General features: G+C 37.2%; 1 protein-coding gene across 2 annotated transcripts in view; it reads right to left on the reverse strand.

Moving 5' to 3' along the window:
• Positions 1-24,677, reverse strand: part of LOC137283491 (probetacellulin-like) — a 232,155-nt gene that overhangs the window by 53,771 nt on the left and 153,707 nt on the right. For both annotated transcript variants that reach the window (XM_067815017.1, XM_067815018.1), the window contains one exon: positions 23,896-24,041. The gene's annotated coding sequence lies outside the window, so the exon portion shown is untranslated. The remainder of the gene's footprint in view (positions 1-23,895; positions 24,042-24,677) is intronic.

The raw sequence follows: 24,677 nt of genomic DNA on the forward strand, positions 1-24,677 counted from the left end.
CCATGTCAAGCAGGAACCACACAGTCTACATGGTCAGCCGAGACCATTCAGTTCCAGGGAAAGGCTTTTAAACTAGCCAGACAGGCAGCTTTTAGATCTCAAGGTTGATCCACTTTTGTTACAACCTTCCTCCATTACTGTACAGACCACACATAACTAGCCAATTGTTCAGTCAAATCACCAGATCTTTTCACAATGGTCATGCAGTACAGGTCCCTTCAAGATGTCTTCTGATGATGTCTCAAATTAACTTTGCAGTGAAGACTCCTATTAACAAGAGACTTCAGGAGTCAGAACCTACACTAAAACAGTCAGTCATCATTAGAGGTGTTTTGCTTCAGTTAGAACAATTACTTTTATGTGTATGGATTATTAACTCAGATGGAATAGCAGTTCAGTCAGAGTCTGTCAGGTCTACTGTTAGTAATATTCCAGCTATTCTTGAATAGACATTTGAAATTCGAGGGTGGAAGAACATGGAACATGAACAATTACTGGAAAATAGAAACAACCGATGTAAAGATAGCTACCAGCCTCAAGAAATGGCATGGGTGAGTGCGTGAGTGAGTTTAGTTTTACACTGCACTCACCAATATTCCAGTTATATGGCGGCAGTCTGGCAATAATCGAGTCTGGACCAGACAATCCAGTGATCAACAGCATGAGCATTGATCTGTGCAGTTGGAACATGCATCAGCTAAGTCAGTGAGCCTGACCACCCAATCCTGTTAGTCGCCTCTGACGACAAGCATAGTCACCTTTTTGTGGCAAGCATGGGTTGTTGAGAGCTTGTTCTACCCAGAACCCTAAAATGATGTCACAACCCTACCCATACTATTCTGAGCCTTAAAAAATCTGTGTGGACATATTTCAACCAATGAAATGAGTAACTAACAACTTCTCAAACAAACTGCTACTTCAACTCTTACATCCTTTATTTATCTAAACAAAAATAGATTTTATATGACAGTTCAAATCTGGATGACATAAAACCATGGTATTGCGATATCTTTAGCTTGCATTTATAGTATCAATACAGACTTGGAGATTCCAGGTCCTTTGCCTTTTTCAGTGTGACAGTTTGGTATTGATAGGTTTGGAATAGATAGGTTTGGTAGTTCCTGTACATTGTAAAAAAAAGACAAACAACACATTCTTGTTTAAACATCAGCCCTAGTGAATGGACTGAGATTAAGACATTCAGAGAATGGACTGCGATGTAGACATTCAGAGAATGGACTGCAATTTAGAGATTCTGGAATTGTTGGAGAAATGAAACATAAACCAGTTGCTAAACTTGATTGTGCAAATAGTGTCTGTTCAAGATCAAACCATCTTGCATTTTCAAGCCTGGCTTACACAAATCAAGAACAAATAGGTAGGGATGTTCTTTTAAGTTCCTTGATAAGAAACAGGAAAGATTTGATCAAGTGATTTGAAATTAATCAAGCGGCAGTACTTGTTCGTTAGAGCCTGTGCACTGATAATCGTTTCAATATAATCCTAGCTTGCAGGGACTATTATTATTGCATCAGCATTAACCACCAAGAGGATTAGAAAGTGTCAGTAGGCGATGTATCACGCAAAAGTGTGTGGGATTCAGGTAATCCATTTCATCAAACATAGATACTCACTGACTGATTTTAACTACTAACAGCAAGGGTGAATGAAAGGTAGCCATTCTCGGAATAGATTGTAATTACACCCATCAAAGGGAGAGTGCTCGTCACCTTTCAATCAAGTGCATAATTAGGAAGGCATCAAATGCACGTTATGTAGCTTTGTTTTAATCAGGATAAACCTTGAAGGTGAAGGTCAGTCATGTCTTATTCACTCGACATTAACATGTTCACTTCTTTCATAATGCGCTCTAGCAGAGTAAGTGAGTTAAAATTTTACATCACATCCGCAACTTTAGAAGAACTTAGAAATAAACACAAATCATAATGATAATGAACTTATACAGTGCCTGCTTCCAAAACGTATTTGCTAAACAGCGCTGAAGACGAAAGTCTGAAAAGCAGGGATATTGAGAACAGATGGGTTTTAAGGGCTTGCTTTGAAAGAGACTTTGGATGCTAACTGCATATATACACTATGATAATCAAAGAAAACATTATCTGAGAGATCTCCCCAAAAGTAGAGGTAAGGATACTGGATGTTATAAAATACATGACATAATCTTAACAATCTTAATTAATGTGATATTATCAGTAACTTGGCTATAAGATTTCTTAACAATGTATAACATGTAAGAATAAATTCCATAAGTTGATGGCTGAAACATACTGAGGCTTCTTTGCGTTGTTTTGACATATTTTGATGAAAAAAAAAGTGGCAAGTTATACATCTCACATCCACCAAGATGTCATTTGTCAAGAGAAACGCATGCCGTCTTTTATGAGATTTAGAGTTATCTGCCCTCTGGCCTTGAGTGACTGTATGACTGAGTACATGTGTACTGAGCGAGTATTCCAGGTTAGTATTTCAAATCAATGTTCAGCAATTCCTGGCATAACATTATGGAGGCAGCTCAGTGCATTGCCTCAGACCACTGTAACCCAAAGCACCTTGCTATGTACAAAAGTCAAGCAACCACAATGACATACACAAAACTGAATTGCAAGTTTACTGAGGACATGCCTCGGACAAATACAACTATCAAAATAATGATGCCATATCTTACTAACAATTGCAGTAATTTCTTCTTTAACAAAGAAACTGATTAATCAAATTTCGAAAACATCTTCCATTACACTGTTTCTTTAACCAAAGCAATTATGTGACTCTTGTCAATGATCATAATCCTTATTCATGAAAGTATCTATGTGGCAAAGCCAAGACACATTTGTCCGAAACCGTATACTTCCTAACAAATACCTACATCTTTGGCAAAGAAATAATACCTTATTGAGTTAAAGATGTGACAGGACAAAGACACAATCTACCATTTGTATATATATGTCTATAAGCGGACTATAAATCACAAAGTTCTAAATCAGCTGCAATCAGAAACATAAATCTTGCCAGTTTTATAGCACATCTCAAGTTGCATTACACAACTGCCACCATAGCATCAACTTGCTACTGTCACATGCAATCATATCGGAAAAAACATCAGTGACTGATTTCCTTGGTTATTTGCAGATCAGATCAGGTGACCATATCATTTTTGCAAAATGATTAATCAAATTATCCTGTTGCTGTGGTAACCAGACTAACAAAGTTCAAAAATACATTATTCTCATGAGTGATGTGAAATCGTGCACAGAACAGTTTTCTTGTGAAAGATAAATTATTGATTAAATTAATCAAACATCACTCTAACTAAAAAGTCATCACTCCCTTCTTAGCCTGCAAGTTAATGTTTCCTGATCATGTGCATGCAACCACACTGATCTTCATGAAGATCATACAACACATGCAGCGATGTCAATGCTTTACAACAGGACTGCATGGTATTGCCAGTACTCTGGTAAACTGAAGTACGCTTTTCAAATGATTTGTATTGCAATATTTTTGTCTGAGAACCGGTATATTTGGTAAATGACATATATCAAGTTTTTGTGAATATCATTGTGGTTTACATTAAAATCCATACAGACTTTCATTTACAACAAATGTTTTTCTTCAATGACAAAATGGCATATTGTAATACTATAAATTGTATAAAAAAAATTGAATTTGCAACCTAACTTTGAGATTGCTGTTATCACAACCATATATTATATCTAAGGGATTTATTGTGTAGAAAATAAGATTGCCATGCACAATTAGTGGCACTCACAGATAAACATAAGTTCCCAATATATCGCAATACATATCGCGATACGGGTACCTGAATTGCAATGTACTGCAATACAATTTATTTGAGAATACACAACCCTAATTTTCACTAAGGTAAAGTTGAGCGACAGGGTATGTCATAGATGTTGAAGGACAGAGATGTTGAACCACAGGGTATGTCATAGATGTTGAAGGACAGAGATGTTGAACCACAGGGTATGTCATAGATGTTGAAGTGCACATATGTTGAGCTACAGGACATATCCAAGATGCTGAGGTACACAGATGTTAACCTGTACAAACATCAAATTAGCAGAGGAACTCAGCCAGTCTAAGTCACTAAACCTCTGATCTGCGAGCTGCAGGAGCCTTTCAGTAAACTGCTTCATGGCAACAAATCACCATCTTCCTGAAACCACCACCAACAAACATGATGAAAATGTCAGTTGCCTCACCAACACATCAAACACTAAGCATCAGCTACAGTACACAATAATGCACTAAACACAAAAACCATCATAATTTGGCTATGAAAACCTGCTTCTCCTATAGCATATATGACGTGATCTCACCTGCTTGATGACCTGTCAATAGCTTTGACTGTCACCTGCTTGCTACTGATGGCCAGAGATCAAAGAAACAAAAAGTGATGAAGCCTGAGCTTATCGAACTTTCAATACCATCCAATTTGCTGGAATGTCTGTGTCATTTACCCAGTGTCCACTCTATGACAGATAAACCATGATTAATATCACTATGTCAGATCATGTCACACTTTGATCATGCTGGAAAATAAACTACAAAAACAATGTGGGTAAGTTTAGAAGAAGCAGATATCTTAAAGTGGTTTAGAAACACTATTTCACTTATGTCGCTGTGTGTCATGTTTTAAAGTAAAATGCAAAACCAAACAACTTGGGTCAAAGACAGGCCTACTAAAGGAAACTTTCCCACTCTGCAGAAAAATGCAGAAAGTCCACATGGAAATAACATATTACCTTGCTACTGAAACAGTAAAAACAGCAACAAAAAACGACGAAACTGCAACATTTCTACATTAGTGAACTTTGACCTCTACTGAGCATGGGCATTATGACCCGAGCTCCTGTCAAATTTCCTCCTGAAGAAAATGTATTGACTATGTCAAAATAATTATTGTCAGTTATATTATGTGAATGGAAAGTAAACTAAACAAGTGTGTATACATGCAAAATGAAGATAACTTAAAAAAGGATTTAAATTTAAAATGGCAACATGCAGCTGAAACTTCTTCTTCCATGTGCGCAGGGTTTTTGGTGTTTAGCTCCAGATTTAGCGATTTAAAGTTTTTACTGTGGCAATTGTGGTTAGGTTGCTATTTCCATGATTATTGTGATCTTTTCTGCATTTTTCTGCACAGTGGGAAGGTTTTCTCTGGTGGGCCTGATAGATGCGAATGATTTTGAAGAATCCCACAACAGCAGGTTTGGAAGAGGCAAACCAATAGCAAATCTGGGATCTGAACACAAAGACAGGAACATGCATATCAAGGCATAGTGAAGGTACCCAGAGTCTTCAATTGAATTAGATATAAATATACACATACAGTGGAAGCTGTCATAACCGGCATCTGTCCAATCTGGCAAGTTGTCAACACCGGCACTTGATCTCAGTGACGTCCGTGGCTTGTGTGTATGAGCGTGTGTGCGCGCCTGCACATACACCCACACCCACACCCACACCCACACCCACACATACACACATCCACATCCACACCCACCCACACACATATATCATGTGCCTAAGTGAAGCAAGAGTTGTATGCTCTCAAGAGATTTGAAACTGAAAAATATGCCCTGTCACTGAGATTGACATCCTAAGGTTGAGGGACAAAGCACCCTTTGAGCAGCTGAGGATATTGGTGCTATACAAACATCATAAAATAAAAAAAATAAAATAACAACAATAATATATAGTTCTTTGAAGGGCATTTAGGCGTATCAAATGTGTTTTTGATATTATTTTAGTTATTGTTAAACATGACATTTTGGATGTAATTCATCTGGAGAAACTGTAAGAAGTAATTTCAAAACAAAAACAAAACTTGAACAACTTAGATTCATATACATACACTGAACAAAAAGGATTAAAAATATTTTTTGGCATATTTTTTGCCATTAAAATTGTGTACAAACATGCACAAATATTCATAATCCCTGGACATTTTTGTTCAGATTATGATGGAGCACACGCGACTTCAATTAATATGGAGTTCTAAAGCTGCATATGGTCAAGCTTGCATTGGTTGTTTCATATCTTGTAGCACAAAGGGGTTCAAGGATCATTGATTGACATCTTCCTTCAATCCTTAGAAGAAACAAACTGCATAAACTCCCAAGGGTGGGAGATTCTATTGTTGTAAGCTGTCGTTGGCAATTCCACTTGAACAAAATAAACATCCTCTAGTTAACGGCCACAGGGCAAGACCAATATTTCTTCAGATGACTATTTCATCAGCAAGACACCAACCCTGAACATACAGCCACTTGTGTGAGTCTGATGACACATCTGCCCCAGAGGAAGTCATCAGCTTTACTAATGATGTAAATATCAGTAAAACTTGATCGCATCTTTGACCGAGGGCATAAAACCGCTGTTTCTGTGACCGGGGATACCAGTGTTGATTTAACAGCATCGTCAGTGGATAGGTTTGATCTACATTACCTTTGTTGCTGCGATAAACAGAAACACAAAAACACTGAACTGATTCCTAGGCATTTGATTGACTCTGCTAAGCCATTTTACATATTGCATGTATGTTTGCATAAGTTGAAAAGTCATTGCCCTTTGCCATTGCTTTGATATCATTGTCCATAGTATTTTGCGGTTCAAGATTACTTAAGCATTTTGTGCAATTAACTGAAGTTACCTAACTTCACAATTTTGCATTTGCAGATGTATAAATGTAATTAGGGTGTGCATAAATCTTAAAACGAATGCTCCTTCATTTTATATGGGCAGGTCTTCTAGTGTTAGACTCTCCAGTCCTTCCCACATTTATCACAACAAATGACTGAAATGAAGGTCACAGGGTAACATTTGAGACTTGGCATATTGTCATCATCAGAACCCATGATCAATTGACCATTCTGGTTCGTCTGGCCGAGACGACATTACTGAAAAGCCAGCCTGACACAGGCTAAAATATCCAGTCGCAAAAAGCCCATCAATTTATGATACTGTATAAGAAGTGATATAGCAAGTCGTAACTTAGGCAATGCTTAACTGTGCCTGAAAATGTCAGCTGAGATGATGACCTACGAGGTAACAGCTTGATTAACTTACTCATGTCATATTCATCAATGGAAACAGCTTGATCTAATCAGACTTGCATCCATTCTATATGTCCTGGGAGATTTGGGGGCATTTTTGATATAAGAATATTACATGAAATATGTAATTGAATTTTAAATTTAACTTAATTCAAAATGTCAATACCAGAGAGTAATCAGTCTTGAGTGCAAGTGTACCAGTCTCCATCGGGAGTCAAAGGCAAAGTAATGATGGAAATTATAAGGCTAAAGCATTCAAAATCAGTGAAGACACTACTTGTATGAAAATTCAGCATGTTCTTAATCTACTTACAGCACATGGCAAAGTCGGAAATTTTGTTAAAAGAGTTTTTAGTCAAAAGAATAATGAATGGCAATTCAATCATGAATGTTCTATAGTAAAGACCTTGAAGCAAGGTCAGAGGGGTTTGATCATACATTACACTAGGCAGGTTCATGCTTCCAGATTTTCACCAATGGCCCATGAGTGAGTGAGTGAGTGAGTTTAGTTTTACACTGCACTCAGCAATATTCCAGCTATATGGCGGCGGCCTGTATATAATCGAGTCTGGACCAGTCAATCCAGTAATCAAACAACATGAACATCGATTTGCGCAATTGGGAACCGATGACATGTGTCAACCAAGTCAGTGAGCCTGACCATCCTCTTAAGACCAGCACAGTCACCTTTTATGGCAAGCATGGGTTGCTGAAGGCCTATTCTTCTTCATGGGTCCAATGGCCCATGAAAAGTCCCTGTTAGAATTTTAACTTCAGTAATCCATGCTTGGTCAAGCCCGCTGACTCTTGACATGTGTCATCATTTTCTAATTGCAAAGATCGATGCTGTTGATCACTGGATTGTCCAGTCCAGACTTGATTATTTACAGACCACCACCAATGCCTGGAATATTGTTGAGTGTGGCATAAAACTAAACTCACTCACTTTTACCAAAAATTATTTCACAAAATCCTGAAATATTCACATCCAGACAGAGCTTGCAACCTTCCACAAGTACAGAGTAATATTGAGGTGGTAACAGGTGACTGTATCACATCGCTGAACATACCAGCCACTGAAATAGAATCTGCCATCTCTTCTATCTCCCAACAACTGTGTCACCTAAGATACTAACCCATCTTCTGACAATCAGTTCTAAACAGAAAGGCTTATGAATTTAAGGGTTTCCTGTGACAGTAATTATCTGGCTAAAACCGTGAACGCATTGTCTGCCATGAATATTGGCGACATCTTGATGTACCTTCAAACAAGAGCCATAATCTAACGTATAGAAGAGAGGCATCATTTGTCATCTATCTTGGAGGCACCCTACCATATATTTAATATCACATCAAGGAAAATCAGTGTACATTTATGAATATTCTGCAATCTGCAAAACAATGTTTCACATAATGCTTCACCAAAATATCAAGGGTTACAAATTGTACTTAACTGAATTATCTTCTGGAGCATGTGAGCTGCACTTAAAACCAGAGTGAGTGAGTGAGTGAGTGAGTGAGTGAGTGAGTGAGTGAGTGAGTGAGTGAGTGAGTGAGTGAGTGAGTGAGTGAGTGAGTGAGTGAGTGAGTGAGTGAGTGAGTGAGTGAGGTGGGTTTTATGCCACATTTAGCAATATTCCAGCAATACTCTGGCAGGGACACACCAGAAATGGGCTTCATACACTGAACCCATGTGGGAAATCAAACCCTGCCCTTTGGTGTCATGAGAAAATGCATTAACCTCTAGGCTACCCAAGAGCCAGAAAGGTAGGTGAGAAATCAGTTACAGAAACCTAAGGTATTCCTCTGATCGCCCAGCAGTAAATGGGCCTCCGGTAGGATGAGATGGAAATGTGAATGTTTAAACAATGGAAATAGTGCAGGCACTCCTCCAATGACTTAGGTAATAAAATAACACTTAGGGTGTGGATTTGTTGCTTTATACCTATACACACTATTACTTTGAGTAACTCATCTGTAAAGGCAACAAAGTCTAAACAAGAGTCAAACTGACACAGGTCCTAGTCATGTACCATTTTTATTCTTCACTGCACATACTCACTATGCCTGCTAGGTCACTGAAACAAAAAAACAACACGCAGATTCTATGAATTGGAATGAACTCTGGGAAATCTTGCCATAAAATGATGCATACATTCTAAGAAGTCAGCAACTCATTTCATATCTTTTATCCATGGGTATGTAAATATTCATTTCCTGAATCCAATGTTTTACTCCTGTATCATTCGATAAAACTCAAGACTGTGGACACAAACATTCCATTTGTCATCACTGACAGAGACGTTTTCCAAAATCAGTTCATCATACTATGCATACAGACTGACAGACAAACTTGAAGCTGACCAAAAAATAAGTCAAAGTAATCAGCTGGTGATATTGGATGTTCAAATTCACAAAACCTATGTTTGACAGAATATCAATGATTTTATAGCCTCTCTGTACTTTGTAGAAGGAAATTGCTTCAATGTCAACAGAACATGGTGGTTATTTGCAAGTTAAAAAAAACACTGGCTGAAGAAATAAACAACTGCCAAGTCAGCTTAATGTCTACAGCATATGTGCAAAAAATGAACAGATAGGTACACAGGAATATTTCAACTCTACTCCTCTTGGAGTGAGTGAGTGAGTGAGTGAGTGAGTGAGTGAGTGAGTGAGTGAGTGAGTGAGTGAGTGAGTGAGTGAGTGAGTGAGTGAGTGAGTGAGTGAGTGAGTGAGTGAGTGAGTGAAAGCCTAACATGCACAGCAGCACTAAGACCAAAGGTTGGGGTACAAAATATCATAACTTGATGCCCACTCCTCAGCAACACTGTCCTGAGAATCACACCACAGCCAGAATTGCTGTCCTCAAATTAACACAAGTCCCTTCCCCACTTGCTGAGTGAGTAGGTTGGTTTGCTGCTTAACACACGACTCAACAATATTCCATCGATATGATGGCAGTCTGTACAAAAAATTGAGTCTAGACTAGACAATCCAGAGATCAACAGCATGAGAATTGCAATTGGGATATGATGTGTGAACAAATTCAGCTAGCTTGACCACCCGACCCCCTTTGTCACCTCTTAGTACAAGCATGGGATGCTGGATATCAATTCTTAACTCTTTTCATGTGTAAAGAGTGTGGGGTTCAAAATCACATTGACTGATGTTATATGCAGCATGTCATGTACATCACAACACCACATGACCTTTCTACTACTCAGAGACAGGTCAATGACCCACTACAATTCAAAGTGTCCACATCTGATTTAACGATAAGGTTTCTAAATGATTAATCCTCCACAATCTCCTACTCATTAATCCCTATTTTTCCTGCTGTGCTTGTGACAGCTTAAGGTGTATGCATTGAATGACTATATTCATGAAGCATCTGCTGGCTGGTATCTCCTGATATATCCCCCTACAGGGTGTTTCATCAGCAACCAATTAGCTAATGCAGAAGGCTGAGTTGTTACCATGATTGTATCTAAGTACACTATCAGTCTAATCTCAAGATAAACTGCCTGCTTCATATGCTTCACAGATTTAATGTTCTCCCACAAGGAATTGATCATTTGCTGGAATTATCTAAGTATTTCTTTTTTAGAAAAAAAGTCAGGTTTGTTTTGGTGCCAAGTTTGTAATGTGACATAAATGACTGTGCTCCAGAATTACCCCTGGTTATAAAGGACTCTTTCCAAACTAAACAAAAAAACAAAGTTAAGTCAAATCATTTGTAATTCATGAATTGTTTGTGGTAACTATTGTTATAAAACTCTAAACCATCTGAGAAACAATGAGATACAGTCAAACTTAATTGTGTCAAAGTTAAAAGTATATATGTGAATACTCAGAGTTATCTAACGTTCGACAACAACAGCAATGATTATTTGATGAACAGATCACAGTTACCCGGCTATTACTTCGAAACTATCAGAGTTTGACACTGGTCATCAGTTCAACATTTTGTTATCAAAACATAAAAACAAACAAACAATGAACTAAACCAAAATTGTTTCCAAAACATCACAGACATTTTCCTAAAGTATATCTATTCTTGATACTTTTCCCTGTTAAACAATTCAGCAACGTTTTCATCACATGCTGTTAATCTGAAGATGCCATAGTGATCTTATAGAATAGACAGGCTATTCTGTAAGTTCCATAAACTACAATCTTTTAATTGATGAATCAGATAAATAAGTTGATCTACAAGGAACTATAGTATTCCTAAACACCCTCTTGAAACTGTAAACCCTATAGCTACAATGTGTGCATATATTCAGTTTCCACACAAACTTTCTGCCTGCCTAAATTCCATATATATTCCGTGAGATAAAACATACACATTTCAATACATCCTGACTTATCTGTACTAATGCAAGTCTAATCTTATCATTAATTCAAAACCAATGTCATATAATCCAATATTACCAATTAATATTCACATATATTCATTTATTCAAAAACTTTAAAATAAATAATGAATTATTGTACAGCAACAAAGTCCTTTTTTGTATTTTAAACTTCTTTCATGGAATTTAAGAGATGAAGCATTTTTCTTTTGGCCTCAAGGAGAAACCTGTTTATTTGACTTCTTACAAAAGCATCTTCACAGCTGTATATTAAATGATTCCGAGTGAAGCTGTTTGTCCAAGTCAATGTGATGTTATAAATACCAATATCTGATATGAAGAAAATTGAAAAGCTCATTTATCATTGATGTTTTGAACCATAATTCCTTTGAAAGCTGAGGACTGCCTGACCTCCAAATGTGTGACCTGATCTTTGTGCATATTTAATGAGCCTTTGATCTTGCTACAATTGATGTGGTTATTAGGGACTTCTCTTCATCTTTGATTATCAGAATCAAACTTTGTATTAAACATCCTCAATAACTGTCAATAGAATTACACTTAAATAAAAACAAATTTATTGAAGATCTATACCATTAATATTCCCAAGGTAGTAACTTTCTAACACACACATACATTATTCATTCTCCAGGTTTTATATCATTACAAAATCAATTGTAATTGATTTGCTCCATGTTTTGTGATTTTCTGAAGAATTTATCATAACTGTTATAAAACAACACGATTGATGAGAATATATGCTGATCTGGACCAAAAAAGTGTATGTTTCTTCTCTGACATTTAAACAACCCAACAATATAGAACAATATACATCACAGAAAAGGTGTAAAGAACAATTTTATTACATAATGTAATTCATGGTGTATCCACAGTGTGTGCTTTTCTAGTATATTATGTGATATATCAAATGAAAAACAATCTTTGAAAGTGATAGAATAACATACAAATAGCAACAAATAACACTCAATCACGAACTAAAAAACACATGTTGCCAGTAACAGCCTGAACTAAACAAAGTAAAGTTAAAATTACAAATGTTTTTCTGTGAAAACATAAACACCATGAAGGTTTGTGTTTGAGATATTATAGTGATATTCACAAAAGGTTGCAGGAAGTCAGATACATAACAAAATATGCATTTCTTTGAAGAAAAAAACTATTGATTCTTGCTATGCTACAAGAGAGAGGTCGATGCATCTGAGAGATGTTCAGATTGACTGCTCCAGTACGTATACACAGCTATCACACTTCTTCAAGTTTATCAGCATTTTAAGATCAATACTGATACGTCTTAAAGACTTGAAAAACCTGATTATGGCAATATTTGTTATCATCCAGCTAACCTGACCGTCTAAGGTCAAGTGATCAATGTACAAATGTGTCAGTTTTTACTATGAAATCAATACCACTCCAAATGCTAACCTGTAATACTGCATGTGGTTGTGGGCTTGGGTTGACAGTGTCATATCTCAAGTTCGTGGTTACTGTTGACCATCCCTTGTCATGTCCCTCAAAGCATGATGAGGACATCTGACAAAGACTTCAATCTTTACATAAAGTTTCATCTTGCAGCTCTGATGGTATCCCTAAACTTTAAAATACCTTCATCTATCTTAGAGCTCACATGGTACCCCAAAACTTTTATATATCTAGAACTACCTTTCAGTTCTGATGGTATCCCTCAGCTTTTATACATCTTGAACTATCTTGGAGCTCTGATGGTATCCCTCAACCTTCATATATCTTGAACTATCTTGGAGCTCTGATGGTATCTCTAAATGTTTATATATCCTAAACTATCTGGGAGCTCTGATGGTATCTCAAAACGTTTATATATCTTGACCTACAGTTTGACATTGCCTTGAGCACATGTCATCCGCTGATTCTATCATCTTCTATCTAAGCACTCTGATTCAATTAAATTTTATGCATAACTGGGAAAGTTCACTCACTGCTGTCATTGTCCTGGGGATGAATATATGTCAAGATGCATCCCTTAATTTTAAACTACATATGTTCACAAAGCGTGCCTGCATTCTCCTAACACGTCAGATAAGTCATGATTTAGTCAGAATCAGGCTCTGTCACTTTTATTTGCTGTATCTTAAAACTAAATCAATCTTACACATCAACCAAGTTTGTCATAAAGCATATCCTGCCCCAAAAATATTTGACAAAATATGCACATAATGTGCAATTTATATGTGCAAAGGTGGACCAAATTCATCCTTTCGTTATTGATTGTATTAAAATTTAGATTTTATCAGCTCCTAATGTCTCCTGAATGCTTCCTTCTGCTTACATTTAGAGGCTCCAACAGAATTAAGCCTCTCCTGGTTGTTCTAGCAACATGGATGTGCTCTTGGTGTACAGAACACTCACTGTCAGATCACTGTCCAGATGGAACATACATGTGATCTCTACCTATTTGCATCACTTTCCCAAAGGGAAGAAAAGATCACCTTCAAGTGAAACACCAACATCGCTTTCTTCATTGATGATTCAAAGATAGGGAGATGTTTCAATGATAATTCCTTCTGAATCCCAATAATGTAATTTACTTCTGACACATGTGCTAGGTGAAGACATGAAGATGCCTGACAATCCAGTGATGGACATCATAAGTACTGATCTGTAAAATATGGACATACAAACATGCAGTAAAGTCAGTAAGCCAGACCACTCGATCCAATCAGTTACCTCTCACAACAAGCTCTGGTTGCTGAAGACAATTCTAACGTGGAACCTCTTGGGTATCATGTGGGGAATATTTAACTGTCACTATGTAGGGTGATGTGGATAAATAATCATTAATTCCAATCTTAGATTCACTCTCATTATTATCCTTAATCTGTCAGCCCCTCTCACACCAATGTTATTTCTTGTGTTCCACTCAGATCTCAGCACTATGCATCATACTGGGATTCCCTAACAAGGTGACATGCAACGATATAACTGAAAAACCTGTTCAAAGCATTTTTTAAACTAATCTGGCTCAATTATCAACATAGAATTTGAAAGAAACATATATTTTTTGGTGACTTGTGTGTTACTTTGGCATTCAATCAGTGACACGTCTTTGCCAATCTTCAGAATGTTTGTAACAGATTTTAACCCTGTAAAGAACGTAATAGCTTGAAGTTATAATAATACACAAGATGTTGTAGGAGCTGTCAGACATGAAAGCAAAACAAGACCACAGTTAATGCTCCGAGATATTCTGTCAAAAACCAATCTGAAAAAACAACAGGAAATGCTGCCTTCTTGGACTGTCTGAAGCTTGGGGTAGTTGCCTCATCATAAGCCTTCAGTTGTGTCTATATGATACAGATGATCTTGGAAGGTTCTTAAGGATAAGCCCTACTCGGCAGACCATAATGCAGACCTTCATGAATTGATCACATTTAACAGACATGGTTGACAGACCTTGCTGACAGACCACAAGAAACCAATGCTATCTGATTACACTGTAGGACAGACACAGTACCCGGATCACTTGGAACAGATCCTGTTAAACAAGCCATGTTAAGGGACTACATCAAACACATCCCGTTTGATAAACATCTCTAAATTGAAAACAATTAACATACAATTTTGGAGAGGCCATGGTCTCACATTCTCTTGAACAGGCCTGTTAGGAATATGTGCTGCTTACACCACTCTCAACACATCATTCAAATGTGTCTAACTTTATGTAATTAAATTCTGTAGACATTACCTGCTCAATGTCAGCATGTTCACACTGAAATAAATATTTCAATCACCTTGATAAATTTTCAACTAATGTGTTAATTTTGCACAAAAAGTTAAAATTTCACAAAACTAATAGCATCAACTTCAAAGGCTGTTCTTACCAGAACTGAAAATGGCAAATTATATGTTCAGATTTTTCTATCTATCCCTTTTGCAACATCTTAACCAAGCATTTTAAAGTTAAATAATAGATCTTACCCATGTCAGTTTTGGTTTTCCTGACATCAAGGTATAAATTGTCTCAAGCCCCCCTTTCTTGACCTTACAGGCTATTGAACTGTGATTAAACATGTACAATTTTCAACTGAGAAGAAAACAAACACTTGCAGACTGATTTCAGTTTTTGAAAGCATAATCAAAGTTCTGAATTTCATGCTTAATGCCTTAACATTCTCTATTTGAACAGTCTCTCTCAGACATCTTATGAGATTATCAATTACACTTCTGACATATGACATATCTACTTTTCTTAATGTATTTATCTTTGGAAAGTTGGAACTTTACCATTTCTTTCGATAAATGTCAAATTCTTGATACATATCAGAGTAATCATTCATGTTAACATTTGCTATGGTTAATGTACATATTCCCATTAAAATTAATTAAACACATACTTTCTCCTGACAGGAGTAATTTAACATGTTCATAACTTCACCAGGAACTTATTCTGGAGGGATTATAGAAAAAGTCTCCATCTGATTTTCAAGTAATCCTGTTATGTTATCTTTTATATCTGTCGTGAAACAAATCTGTCATTAGGAAAGACAATATTTCAGGCTGGTCATCAGGTAAAACAGCCTTGCCTAAACAAATCTCCATCTGAAATCTTAAGTGCAACACAAGATACTGACATCCAAGAGCAAGTAAGTAGGGTTTGAGGATTGAGACGGAACTTGGGTTTGAATCCCAGTAGTCCATTATTAGATGTGGAGGTTTGTACATCTTCTGTAGCCTCATCCTACCTCAAACCAGCCCGGTGCTATATCTGAGACTCACCAAACAACCCATCCATTCATATACTGCTTCCACAAAGAAGGATGGTGAGTGAGTGTGAGGTTCATGCAATGCTTAGAAACAGTCCAATAACGTCACAGTGGGGACAACAGAAATGGGCTTCACTTGTTATAGACATAGGGGTATCATACCTGATCTTCAGCATCATAAGCAGAAGCGTCAACCATTAGGCTACCCGACCACCCCAAAAGAAGGATAAAGAGTAAGTTTGTGACTATGGTTTTACACCACATTTAAATAGAAATATTCCAGCAATATCATGGCAGGGACACCAGAGATGGGCTTCACATGATACACATATTTGGGAATCACACCAGGTGTTCAGTGTGAGGAGTAGATGAAGAAGGATAACTGTAAGTCTATGGGGTAAATGATTAAACAATATTCTAGCAATATCATGGCGAAGGTACCAGAAATGGGCTTAACACATTATGCCCATGTGGAGATTCGAACCTGGACCTTACATGTGATGAGGGAATGCTTTCACCACCAGGCGATCCCAGTGCCCCCTTTAGGTGTGAGGGAAAACATGATGAAGGAAGACATCATATCTGCAGTATGTAGCAATTAGTATGGTCTGGGACTGACAAACTGGGAACTGGTCAGTCTGCACATTAGGAGTACAGAGTTCTGGGATCAACCAGGTTAGCCTAACCACCTGATCCAGTTAAGGCGATGCTAACAGGAATAGGCTGTCAGGTCCGATATTCTTATCAGAATCCCCATGGGTCTTGGACTGTGAGCAAAAAGTAGGAAAACGTCATATAAAATCATTTAAGAAGACTTGATGTGACAAATCATGTCTTCAAGTATATCATGTATTCACTTGTCCAAAAAGCATGGCTGGGTTCAAAATAAAAGAAATAATGCCTGCAAAGGTCTGTATATAAATACTCTACTAAAAAACATTTCCACTGCCATGAGCTTGAAGAATACTCACACAGTGATCATAGGAAGTTAAGCTTACTAGTGGGTGTGTTTTTCCTTTCTATTGTCTTCTGTTTTCAAGAAGTGTTGGGTTGGATTCAATTAGGGAAAAACAAAGTTATTTCCTGAAGCAGTGAAAGTATGGTTGAGCCAAGCCATGTGAAACTAAACTACAAAAACCTGTCTCCTTTCTGAAGGCAGCATTTTAAAAATCAATACTTGTCATCCCAACTACCTATACACAGCTGAAGCACTACACAACTTAACTCACAACAAATCATTTTCATCCAAAGTTCTAATTTTAGTTTGTTAATGCATACAAGATTTCAGAACAAGAAGCACTTGTCATCCCCTCATTCTCTAACTGTAAATAAAAATGCATTTGGAAAATGATAAGAAAACTCTATTCAAAATAACTATTACCCAAATTAAATTTGAACAAAAAGACACACAGGGCATTTGATGACAAAAGATTTTTGCCACTTCACAAATTGAAAGAAATCTGAACTACAGACGGTCAGAATGTTCCCCTACTTAAACTTGCTTGCAGGAACATGGTGAGGAAGTGTGTTTCAAGGTCAGGCGACGTGAGAAAGGTCATCAAAGGTACATGACTAGCTGAAACAAAATATGACAAATTGATTACAGAAAATGTTCGAGATGTGTGAACCTTCTGTGCCAATAGGATTTAAACTATCTGAACACAGACTACTGGGAGACAGACACATCAGCTGATACTGCCCTTCTCTAAATGCTTGTCTATTTCAGCTGTGCTATCGACAAGGTCAGGTAACAGATTAATGGCGAAACAAACACACGTTTCAAAAGTCAAAATAAGCGACAATATGTTGAAATTGACAACTGCTTCGATCGCCAAGACCAAAATGCCTGGCAATCATTTCCCGCGTAGAGTTCATCATACATAATTTGAGCAAAACTAACAACATTTGGGAAACATCAAAGCCTGCTGAGCTTGTATGTTTCACTTGAGAATATATTGCCTGTCAGACTTTATTTCCTATATGAGCAGTGATAATCACATTAGTAACACACAATGTTTAAGATATTCACTTTCTTCCTGATCTCATCTGACAGGTATCCCAGGTCATGTCATAACACTGGAAGTTTTACAGGTCGTTACCAGGAATTTATAGAAGCAGGGGTGAAGGTGAGAGAATGTATTTAATTAATCTTGTGACAATTGAAGGCGAGATGGTAAATATATAGAGACTCAAGGCAGAAATCATTAGACATTTGGAAATGATTCAATGCATCTGTGGTTTCCGATTTCACCAGCAACAGAAAATAATATCTCTTTTGTTGCAGACTTTGAAAGCGATTGGTCTTCAGTATATGCATATGGAGATTAAGCCAGATATAGCCGAGTTACAATTATCACTCACAAGAGTGAATGAGTGAGTGAGTGAGTATACAAGCGGGTTATATCACATTATTGGTAAAATTCACTGGAGCACTAACCAATGAGTGAATGAGTGGTTTAGAGAGTGAGATTTTATAGTGTGCATCAGTCTGTCAGATTTAGCAATATATCATGCTTCAGTGTATCTGATATAGCAAATATATCATTCAGCAGTGTAAAAGATACAGCCATACATCATGTATCCAATTCAGCTGAACATACGACATCAATGAGTACATTCACAGTACAACTCTAATATCATAGATCAGTATGTCTTTTAAAAAGTTGAGTGGCATAGCAATCTGTCTGATACCACAGTACAGAACTGTAGATCTCATATATTATACATGTTGTAGACCTGAATAACAGGATTTTAAAAAGTTATGTTGCACCATTAAAAGCAACAATGACATCTAGCTGCTTGAGCAAACTAATCATAGATGTTGTAATATAAGCATTATCAGTTACAGTAGTCGTAACAGTACTAGCTGATGGAGGAGTAGTAACACTATTGCAGTAGCAACAACAACCACACAGTATGAAGAGGGATATGACTAGCATTGTCAGCAAGAGCTGTAGCTAGCTCTTGGTCTGTGTTTGTGGTTTGAACGAGTCGGTCTGTTGCCTGTCTTCATTCTCCCATCATCCTGTGTCCACTGCCTCCTTGATAACTTCAACAAATATTGATGGACTGGACCAAATTCAGTTTGCAGAAGGTGACCTAAGTCAAGTTCCCTGTCCAGGTTAAATGGGCAATCATACCAAGGAGGTGAAATCCACTGGATGAATTAGTGTCAAAACTATACAATAGAGCAGTCCATCCAAGATCCAAGTGAAAATGGACGTCATGTTTGACAATGTTTGAAATGGTACTCCCTGACCACCAGGAACATGTGTGCAGTCAAGTAAACAGTTCAGACGATGCAACAAGTAGCAGCACTGAAACATGTACCTCTGAAGGAGTCCACACACCAAGTATCACCCGTGAAACACGTATCATTGAAGGAATCCACACACCAAATGTCAGCTCTGAAACATGTACCTCTGAAGGAATCCATACACCATGTATCAGCTCTGAAACATGTACCTCTGAAGGAATCCACACACCAAGTATCACCCGTGAAACACGTATCATTGAAGGAATCCACACACCAAATGTCAGCTCTGAAACATGTACCTCTGAAGGAATCCATACACCATGTATCAGCTTTGAAACATGTACCTCTGAAGGAATCCATGCACCAAGTATCAGCACTGTAACGTACCTCTGAAGGAATCCATGTACCAAATATCAGCTCTGAAACTTACATCTCTACAGGGATCCTCATGTGCTTTGACAAATAAATCATTTTTCATAATTAAGGTAAGTATTGTTCAGAAGACTTTTCAATCTTCCAAACAGCAGGATATCAGATATTAGATATCTATATGCTTCATTCTCCTTAAGGGACATCCTCTATGGTCCAGTGGAGTATGTGCATGCACGGAGAATAGAAGGTCAGTGGCCCCAATTCCACAATATACCATACCAAATGAGGAAATAATTGCATTTAGTTTTTTTCCTTCCTGACAGTCATGGTTACAGAGATTAAACAAGGACTGGTTGGCATGGACTCAGTGTAATGACTCTGAGATGGGCAGCAATGGTAAACAGCAGTATGGTTTTTAAGCTGATGAACACTGAGAACAGACATTACTCTGGATTGATACAAGCACCCACATACATTTATGAAATAACCTTGCAAACATCATAAAACTCTGTTTCATATTACTTCGATTATTTCCAGACAGTGTCATTATACAACATGTTATTATACGTAGGGTCACTGAATATTGTCCTAATAAAATGAAATTAATTTTCTGTGAACACTGTTTCTTTGCAGGCTCACTTTACACACTGTCCATACACACAAAATGAAACTATAGTAGTCAGTTTCCCTGTGGTATATACAACCTGTGTTTTGCCATAATGGAGAAAATCATAAATCTAAATTTCTGACAGGATTTTATCCAGTATATTGAATTGATCTGTGAGAGGCAGCTGTTATAACATTTATCCAGTACAGGTTAACATGCTACATTTTTAAACATATCTCAAATACAAGGACAAGAGATAATATAATTACTGAATTTCTTCACAAAACAATTCAGTTCCATATGACTGCAGCTACAAAGAAAATCGGGAAATCAAACTTTTGCAAAATGCCAAAATTGAAACCTGAAATTGCCAATATAGGCACAATCAAGTGTATTAATGCCAAACCTGTCTATCACTGCAATAAATACACAAATAAACTCTCACTTAATATGGATTCTTTGCTTAGCCCTGGACAATTTTTCAATAAAATAGAAAATATTGTCAATATCGAGTGTAAGTGATGATATTTTCAAAATCCAATGTAACAGACTCTGTTGTTTATATCAACAATGAAATAGACAAGCCTTTCACATCGCCTACAACTTCCTTCAGTCAACTGTATGTGTGAGTATTGGCTGCACTTTCAGACTTCCAGCCCAACGCACCAGCACTGTAAACGGTCCACAAAAAACAGCCATATTAAACCCTCAGACAGACAACAGGAGTCAAAATGTTGATCTGATATTAACCCTTGCACAGTGATAGGTACTTGATATGTACATGAAATGGACAACTTCAGACAGACATTGAAATGTGCACTGCCTGAAGTGAATGGGTCTGGTTTTATCCTTCATAGGAATAGTAAAATAGGCTAGGTGAAACTGGTAGAGGGTGCAGTATAGGGCAAGGTGAGGGGAAGGGGAGGGTAACGGAGAGGAAGGGTAGGGGAGAAAGCAGCAATAGTGTCTCCACAATCACATTCTTATTTCTACTAACCCAGTTCATGTATACATAGAGAAAACGGGTGCTCTTGCCCATCACTGTCACAAATAGTGACAAAACAGTGACCAAAGCGTGACAACACTGTGACTAAACAATGTCCACATAGTGACCACAGTAAACACATTCATCTTGTTAAACTATTGTGCACATACAACACCCATCCTCCATACCAACATTTCAGTGACAATGCGACGAAGCGACACACATGACATTGAAGCATATCTTTATCAACGGAAATTAAATATTAACCTGATAAACATATTCAGTTTTCAATGTCACATGAAAAATTAAACAAAAGGCAGTCAATGTTATCACACTCACTCACATTAAGAGCTGAATACTTTCAGAATGATCAGATGTTACATAAAAATATTTTCACAAGTATACAAAATATTCGAAAGAGTTCCCACTCAACAAATGATAAAACCTGAATTCCGAATAAAATCATGCATGGCTCATAGACTTCAGATGGCAATGATTCTCCAAACCATCTTTTCAAAACTGAAGAGAGGGGGTTAAAAAGCGCAGACCGATATGTGTGTTTTCAATAAAAGATTCATACAGATACGGAGTGATATTTTTGCTTGAATAGGTACATTAAAGATCAGACAATCTTTGCACTGTGAGCTTTATCAATTTAACCCTTGTCAAAGATATAAAATTACCTTAAAGACAAGTGCCTTAAGATGTAACTGGCTTTCTGCGGCAGCAACTGGATACTACAGAGAGGTGTGAGACAAGGGCGTCACTCACTTGCTCCTCTATTGCTAATTTATGATATTCTTTGCAAAAAACACAAGTCTCCTGTCTACATCTAAAAAGAAGTGAAAGACTGTCAGTAAAAGTTCTTTTTGACAAAGTTACTGGTGACCTTGAAAGATAAAAACATCACTTCAAAATGTCTTTTGCTGAATATTATGTTAAAAACGTTAAATAGGTAGACTTCAAAAACAAGTTGGCTACAAAAGCATCACTGACTCTGATGCCTGCAGCTTCAAAGTGCAAAGGTAGACGTAAATCAATGATGGACCGCCAACATGTTCTTTTGAATGACATAGATGTTCTAAATTATGTTCTCACAGCAATATAAGCTAAAGACAGCAGAGGCTACAGAAATCAGCCAACTATTTTGAAAGTCTCGTATCACATTGCTATATATATTAAAACAGTACATAATTTCATCAACTTTCATCAAGTTGGTACACTCATTGTTTCATATGATAAGCCTTCATTAGATGTTATAACAAATTTATGCATATGAAATAAGCACTAATTCAATATTTCAAAAAAATATTAATATGATTTAAAGGCCAGAATTATATTTATATAACTCTTTTTTCTACTGAGGCGTAAAATAAAACACTGCTATTATAAATGAATGTTAGGATACACTCACCTTCTCACAAACACCTGGGATCAGCATTATTTGATAGCAAGTCAGGACCACATATGATATACAACTTTATTAAGCACAGCTTTCTTGTAATCAGGAAATGGTTTTGTCCCTTTCACTATACAATCTCACTTTTGTCCTTAATGCACTTTGATGAGTTGCAAGAACTAGCCGACTGAAGAAGATTATACTGAGAAAGAAATAAACATGACCTGATCTGCTCAAACTTCTGTCAAAACCATACTTCAAAGGCTAGAGGATAAGTTAGTAAGTATTTCAGTGTGTATCCAACATTACTTTCACAAATCTACCACTAAAGCGAGAAACAGGAGACACTAAAAGTACTCATTTCACTTTTCTAAGTCATCTTAATCCTAATACTTCAATATTTCACTTTTTAAAATACTGTATCCGAAAATGGGGATAATGAAATGAACTAGGGTTGAGGAATTGTCAATATGATGTCCATTACATCGAGGGATCAATGGCAGAGTGATACTCCAGAACTCCTAGAGTAATGGTCCTCGGTTACATAGGCTATGGTAAGTAATCAATATCACGTCGATGTCTCAGCTACAGCTAATGCACGTGGACTCTACTTCCAGATCTGTACAATTACCATTTTGCCTTACTTATCCTTCAATAAAAAAACACAACTGTCAACACAAAACATCCACATCATAAGGCACAAGTTATTAGTTCGGCATCATTAAAACGTACATACAAAGCCTCTTCAAAATTCCAGTATGTGTTGTGGCCATTTTTCTCAGAGACAAAATTTTATATTTACCCTACAAATAATCTTCTATCCCTGATCTATGATCTCTTATTACCATTTTTGTATAAATACATAAAATATTATACATATTGTACAAAGGGATACCTGAAAAACACAACACATATCAAATCAAGTAATTATTATATTGTGGTGACAATATATATCATAAATATTGTTATAAATAACCCACATTAATGCCATTAACCAGAAAGAGACATGTCATGTCAAAGTTGGAATAAGCAAGAAACAGAGATGCACAATAAAGTATTGCACTCACCTTGATCTCTCCACAGGATGAGGTGAAATGTACACATTGTCTTTAACACAGTATTGGAAATCCATTCCAGGTTTTAAACAAACTCCCATTACACGAAAACCCCAAGCACAGACGCTGGAGTCAAGGCATGATAGATGTATCCAACGCTGCAAATTAAAAAGCACACTTAGTAGATTTCATACAGGTGGGAGCATGTAGTAAAATGATAGTAACAGATCCCACACTATGACTCTGCACTAGTTCAACACAGGGCCAATCACAGAAGAGCAATTAATTATTTACGACTAAAACAGCAGTAGCCAGTCCTTCTGTTGTCCACAGGAACACACTCCCGAAGCTAGGGACAAACACTGATGGGGAGGGAGGCTACCGCCACGCTGAGCTCAACGTCCCGTGTCCAATATTGGCCAGCGGTGGAGACTTGGCTTCACACATGTTTGGCATCGCCCAACAGAAAACAATACTCATAGCTTTGGATAGCACTACAAAAGACTTGTCGCGCGTTCAGCACAAGGTTAATAATGCATATCAGTTTGATAATGTAGAGCTGAATGAACCCGGTCTCCACGATCAGGCAGTGTACTATGTTCATGTTAAAGGCTCGATGCTGTTTGATTTTTACAACTTACGGGCGATCCTCCACAATAGGCCAAATTTACATAGCTGGGAATACACTTGGCTCAGAAGCTTCTTTCAAACATGATACAGGCTTCATATCGATGTTGTGCGAATGATGCGGGTGTATGGTTTATTCAGCTAGCAGATTGTACCTTGACAGCATA

The sequence above is a fragment of the Haliotis asinina genome, chromosome 5, assembly GCF_037392515.1.
Source record: "Haliotis asinina isolate JCU_RB_2024 chromosome 5, JCU_Hal_asi_v2, whole genome shotgun sequence".
Classification (NCBI taxonomy): Eukaryota; Metazoa; Mollusca; class Gastropoda; order Lepetellida; family Haliotidae; genus Haliotis; species Haliotis asinina.